Here is a 6,932-nt window from a genome sequence, read left to right on the forward strand (position 1 = left end):
ATGGTTTAAAATAGATCAGCAACCAGTGGTGGGCTTCCCCAGTTGCACCCGGGGCAAACACCTGTGAAAGCACCCCCTTGCGAGATGCTGCTGCCCCCCACGCACAAATCCATCCGTCCACTCACCACAACATTCTGGAACCATATGCTACTCCAAGATGCACCAGGAATCCTCCTGGGGCTTCCCTGCACTCTTATATTGTGCTTCCGGCAAACCGGAAGCACAGTTTTAGGCTGTGTTGGGAGCCTCAATGAGGGTTCTGTGTGGTCCTAGAGGTGCACAATGCTCCGCGCATGGGGCATTTGCCCCTTTCACATAATGGCAGGCCCGGCTCTGTCAGCAACTGCTTAGAAGGTTAGTAGGGCTCTTCTTTATTTTTTTAAAAAATTTAAACTTATACTTATTGTAAACTTTATTTAGCAGGGAGAGAATAACTGGCCCTCCTCACCCCAGCAGTGTCTCTTCTAGTGACCGTCTGCTGGTGTTGTCTTGTATCTGTTTAGATTGTGAGCCCTTTTGGTACAGGGAGCCATTGGTTGTTTGATTTTCTCTGTAAACCGCTTTGGAAACTTTTTGTTGAAAAGTGATATACGAGTATAAATACTGTTAAGCAGAAACTGTTATCCTGAACATGCCTGATCTCGTCTGATCTCGGAAGCTAAGCAGGGTCAGGCCTGGTTAGTACTTGGATGGGAGACCATCTGGGAATACCGGGTGCTGTAGGCTTATACCATAGTCTTTCGAGACTGAAGGTTGCCCACCAAGAAGAAGAAGAGGAAGAGTAGAAAATAAAGAACTGGAGAAAATCACAAAGTATGAAGACCTACAAATAGAAATAGAAAGACTGTAGCACAAGAAAGCAAGAGTAATACCAATTGTCATAGGGGCCTTGGGTGCTATCCCAAAACAGCTGGAAAAGCACTTGAACACCATCAGGGTTAGCACAAGTACCATCAGCCAATTACAAAAGGCCACCTTACTAGGAACAAAGCATATACTCCTGCGATATTTGTAACACAACAGCATGAAGACCAAACATAGTTATCTCACCTAGGTCCTTGGGAAGGACTCGATAGGTGGATGCAAACAAAATCCAGTCAAAAACAACATGATCGTGGGAAAATATAATAATGCATAATAAGAAACTTTTAATTTAATTGACTTCATTTTGATTTGATTTTGCTTGGGGGGTGTTAAAAATTTTCATGTTTGACGTTGTCACGTAGGCCATGACATCACTTCCAAGTTCATGACATCATTTCTGGTGGGTTCCAACAGATTGTCGTTCTAAAAAGTGGGTCCAGTTTGAGAACCACCGTTCTAAGGCCATGTTTGCATGGAAACGATTTGGTTCCCTCATTCAGTAAGCGCAACTTTAAGCAACTTTCTACAAAGTCGGCCAAGATGACGCTCTTTCGTAAACTGGGGTTACGGCCATCTGTGGATGAGATTGCCAACGAGCTTCCCTCCTCCCCAGCCCTAATTCCCTGATTCAAATTCATTAAAATCCATTTCATGGGACCTCTCACACTTTCTACCAAGAATTAACAATTCCCCCGTGATTAACATTCTGGCCTCCCTTACGGTTTCTTGCCAGTGTCAACATTTCCTAATCTGCTTCCTCGAACTCTTTTGCAGAGCTGTACAAACCATCAAGGGTGGCTTTTTTCTTCCCCTTCCCCTCCCTTATGTTTCAAACAAATTATTTTTGTTGTGTCTGCCAATACATTTCTTGCTGCAAGGCATAAAGTACTCCAGAATTCACATCAACACTACCAGTTCACTCGGATGTACATTTAGCTTTTGCTGAACTCTGCCTCTTGAAATGTTCTTAGTCATTTCCTTAGCACACAGTACATTGTAGCAGTAATATTGCCCTCCTCCTGGGAGGCATCTGCCTAGAGGTCTGCAGGCTCATTTTAGTATGAGCCCTCCAATGAAAAGTGGCAAGGGGGAAGTTGCTAATGCAATTTATGAATCTAAGATTGGCACTGAAATTTTAATCTCCTTCTTCTTCTTTGGCATTTGTCCTGTGTGGTGGTGGGGTCCACTATTCTGGATCGGGCTTGGTCCAGGGGTAGCTGGGTGATCTTCATGTCACTGTGCAGCATGTCAAGCCCTTCGGTAGTTTGCCGTTGACTTCCAACTGAAGGCCCGTCTGCACCAGCATATTGCCGTTGGCGCGTGGAACATGGCTGTACCATTGAAACCTGGCTTCTCTCAACTTGTCAGCGATATTGGAGCAACGCCGTACTGCTGCTGGATGCGACCAATGCAGCATCTTTGTCTCCATGACACCGAGGCAATGTTTGGTTTCTCGTGTCACCGGCCAGCATTCAGCTCCATGGAGTGTGATCAACTGGATGACTGTCCGGTAGATCTTCGACTTGAGATGGCCACTGACCTTCTTGTTGCAAAGGTCATTGTGTGCCATTTTGTCCAGGCTGCATTTAAATGCACAGTGGTCTTGTGACTCAGGCTGTCGTCAGCCGCAATCGTCGAGCTGAGGTATCAGAACATCTCAGCACATGGCAGGTCAATGCTATTTATGCGGATTGCCCCAAGCTCACCAGGGTCCGTCATCAAGTACCCCGTCTTCTTAGCATTGAGGCGGAGGCCAAACACTGTGAGACGGTTGGTTCAAGCTGCAATCCTAACCACACTTTCCTAAGAGAAAACCCCATTGAACAAAATAGGACTTACTTCTGAGTAGACCTGGTTAGGATTGTGCCCGCAATCTTAAAATTTGAATAATTGAAATTTAATGTGCATTTCAAGGGAAACTAAATGTGTGTGTGTTACAGTGCAATCCTACACACCTTCCTGGAAGTAAATTCCACTTAACATAATGGAACTTACTTCTGAGTAGACATGCGTAGGCTTGCACTGTTTATATATTGCATTTTTTTTAGAGGGATTTTTTTTTCAATTTGTCGAACTGTCCCACAAAGTGAAAATAGATGTGAATTTCAAGGTTCTTGCCAAGGCAATTTTCAAGTGAAGTCAAATGAGTTTCTGTATGACAAGTGAAATTCCTTGGGGAGGTTCTGCACATTTTCTTGCCCCACTTCTTTTTTCTTGGGCTACGGAGAGAGGCCGACTTCAAGCGGCACTTTAAAAGTAGGAACTGATTATGTAAAATTGCCGAATGTGTTTTGACCAAAGGGCTTCCTCGGGGGAGCTAAAACACATGATGGATCTTTTTTAAAATGATAATAAAATGAATGCCAAGTGCCATAAAGGAAATCTGACCTTGAAATAGAAAATAGGCATGATGTCATATGACAAAAACAGATCCTTCACAAGACTAGAACTTTGGGTTTAATCCTACAGAATTTACTGGCTCTAGCTTCAAGGCAGGCAGAAGGAAGGATTTCTTCAAGCAAGGTGTAATTTTATGGGATTCAGGGCCAGAAGAGTTGGTGATGGTCACGATCTGGTATTGCTCAACTCAAGAGGATGAGACAGATGGATGGTATATCAACACCTACTATCCATGATGGCCACTTCATGTCTATATAGGTATTCCATTTAGTTTTAAAATGTTTCTTCAGCATCTTTCTTGGTTTTATAGCAACCGAAGATGACATACATGGGTGAAGAGGCCAGTACCTCTTGATGCTGGGCCTCTACACCAGTGGGATGACAAAGAGGAACACTGGGTAGTAAATAACCTGCTGAGCAGCAGGAAGGCATTTTGGGATGAGGGAATGCAGGGAGGGGGTTCTGGGCAGGGGAATGGTGGGCTGGAGGGCAGTTTAGGCACAGGAGGGGGTGCTGCCAAATCCTATTCCCCCCTCCTGCCCCTCAGAGCCCAATACTGGTCTCCTTGGTTCTGCACCTGCTAAATAGCTGGCTCAGCTCTGATGGCTCAGTAGACCCATCGGGGCTGCCAGAGTTTGACAAGGGATAAGGGAACTGATATTCCTTTACCCCAAGGAGACCTCTGGCTGCTTCTCTGGCCCCGTAGGATATAGCGGCAGCCATTTTGGCACCACTGAACCACGTGGTACCAGCAGAGCATAGGACTGGGTCCTAAATTCTGTCATAAGTTGAACTCTGAATTGAATCCAGAAACAAATTCATAAACAATAGATTTCATGAATAATAGGGGTGATGTTCAGGAGCAGTATGCATCCATGATCACCAGCCACTGAAGGGCAAGAGAAGGATGGGATCATTAACTTCATACCATGCTTGTGGGTGTCACAGAGGAATTTATTTGGCCACATGCCCGGTCTCGTCTGATCTCGGAAGCTAAGCAGGGTCAGGCCTGGTTAGTACTTGGATGGGAGACCGCTTGGGAATACCGGGAGCTGTAGGCTTATACCATAGTCTCTCGAGACTGAAGGTTGCCAACCATTGTGTGAAGCAGGATCCTGAACTATCAACCCAATCCTAACTTGCGCTGGAACAGGCAGGACAGCGGGCCTGCGCTGTACCCAGCGCAAGTTTAGGGCCAAAAGCAGCTCGGCTCGAGGCAAGGGGAATCACTTCCCCTTACCCAGTGTCACATGGCAGCAGTCCCAATGGGTCTACTTAGATCTGCACCACCTCTGGAGGCGGCACAGATCCAAGCAGTACGGAGCAGTCAGAGACTGTTCCACGCCATCCGGGAACAGGGGTCAGGATCCAGCATAACAGCCGGATCCTGGTTCCACTTCCCACTCCCCGCCCACCCACCCCTGGAAATTCCTGCCACCTGCTCTCCTTCTGTCCCCAAACGCCTCCCTCCTGTCTGCCCACCCCACTCTCCCCCAGACCCCCAAGCTCAACCGGCACAACTGATCCATCCTCCAGGGCTCACGTCAGTGCAGGAAGGCAACACACATCCATGTGCCAGCCTAACTTCCTTCCTTCCTTCCTAACTTCCTATCTTTTGGGCTGGCGCAAGTCCCTCTTAGGATTGCGCCCTCTGTGCATTTTTGATCTGATTCAATAGGCGTCTTCTTGCCAACAACTCAAGTTATTTGCTAATCAACATCCTTGCATCACATAATTGATAACATCCACATTTCAGGAACCTAGAAGGACAAACAAGAGTAAACAATCTCAATAACCCCAAGTAAGTTTCAACGGCATAGTTTTCATGCCTTTGTGACAGGCTGTGTGTTTTCCTCCCTGTTGCCTGTGGGTAAGCTTTCTGCTTTCATTCAGGTATTTTTCATTTCTGATTCCTGTAAAGCACAAACAAGGCTTCGCATTGTCTGAATTCTAGATGCCGATGAGATTACTGCAGGCTTTTTCTCCCCTATCTCATTCAAGATTTGCTTTCGGTTTCTCTGAGGCAGGATTTGGGAGGGCTGCACTCTAGTCTTGCTATTTTTTAAAAGTAAAGAACCCTTTGAAGTGCATTCCTGGGTTCTGCTCAACAAGAAACATCTGTGAATTTGCTAGAAAAAGCAATGGGCTGCCCAGTCCTATCCAACGCTGGTGCAGCAAAGCTGCAGGGCCCATGCTGATCCAATGTTGGATTTCAGCAGGTGAGAAGCGTGTAGCACCCCAGCCTGCTCAATGGGGCTACTTGGATCTGTCCCAGCTATTTAGCTGGCACAGAACCAAGTAGTCCTGTGAAGGGCATTCATGCCCAGAAAGGGGGTTAGGATGTGTCTGAGACCTGCTCTGCCATCCCTTCCCCAAAACACCCCCTCCTCACCTCCAGAAGTCTCTTCCACCAGCCTTGCCCTACCCCTCCACCACCCAGCACAACACTTAAGAACATAAGAACAGCCCTGCTGGATCAGGTCATAGGCCCATCTAGTCCAGCTTCCTGTATCTCACAGTGGCCCACCAAATGCCCCAGGAAGCACACAAGACAACAAGAGACCTGCATCCTGGTGCCCTTCCCTGCATTTGGCATTCTGACATAGCCCATTTCTAAAATCAGGAGGTTGCACATACCTATCATGGCTTGTAACCTGTGATGGACTTTTCCTCCAGAAATTTATCCAATCCCCTTTTATAGGCATCTAGGCCAGATGCCATCACCACATGCTGTGGCAAGGAGTTCCACAGACCAACTTATCTGCCCTGGCAGTTGACAGGTGGGATGTAGTGCCCATGGGATGGCGCAAGCCTTCCCACTAGCACAGCTTACTCTCTGGGTGTCAGAAAGTACTTTGCAGCACTTTTACGGCACCTGGCCCTGCCGCTACAGCTGTACTGCCAGCGATGCCGATCATAGGATTGGGTTCTGAGGTTCTATAAGACAAGTGAACCTTTCCAGAGCGGTTCTGTGCATTTCTACCTGTGCATTGGTCCTATTTCTGTTGATTCTTATCTGTTTCTGGACTAAAAGGGAACCTAGAATAGATTTTTGTAGTGGCCGCTTGCAATGCAGTCTGTTCCAGGGTTACATGCTCTGCTTCCCCCTTCTCATCTTTAGCTCTGTCTTAGAGTCAGGCAGAGGGCCCAGAGGGCACAAAGTTGCATTTTCCAACAATAAATGAATCAATGTTTTGCAGCAAGGCCAGGGAACGGTACTCGACTTCTGCCGGTGCCAGCCTCTGATCTGAGCGATGAAGGCTCCCGTCTTGCTGCTTGGCATCGTCTAAGAGTTTTTGGCCCATCTCTGAACTGGCTTTTCAGTATCCCCCTTCTGCTTTTATTTCATGTGCCAACGCATGCTGCCATAAGAAAATCATTGGGAATTCTTGGGTCTGGCCTCCCCACCATCACTGCATCCTTAACCTTTACTCCCACAGACTACTCAGCATCTCATCATCTTCATTGGCTCAATGGAATCGCTTTCTGCAAGCAGGCAATCAAATCCTCCTCTCACCTCTTTCTCTTGCCTTGGCTTTCTCATCTAGCTCCCTGCCCCGGTGTTTTATTAGTCCGTAAGAATTACCTTTAATAGAATCTACACCTTGCAATCCATCATTTACTGCTGGATACACTGTCCTTTTAATATACATGATGCCACTTCCCTT

At 46.9% G+C, this 6,932-nt stretch overlaps 1 pseudogene; it reads left to right on the forward strand.

Moving 5' to 3' along the window:
- The first annotated feature begins 606 nt into the window (after positions 1 to 606).
- Positions 607 to 726, forward strand: LOC136663473 (5S ribosomal RNA; annotated as a pseudogene).
- The last annotated feature ends 6,206 nt before the right edge of the window (positions 727 to 6,932 follow it).

The sequence above is a fragment of the Tiliqua scincoides genome, chromosome 12, assembly GCF_035046505.1.
Source record: "Tiliqua scincoides isolate rTilSci1 chromosome 12, rTilSci1.hap2, whole genome shotgun sequence".
Lineage (NCBI taxonomy): Eukaryota > Metazoa > Chordata > Lepidosauria > Squamata > Scincidae > Tiliqua > Tiliqua scincoides.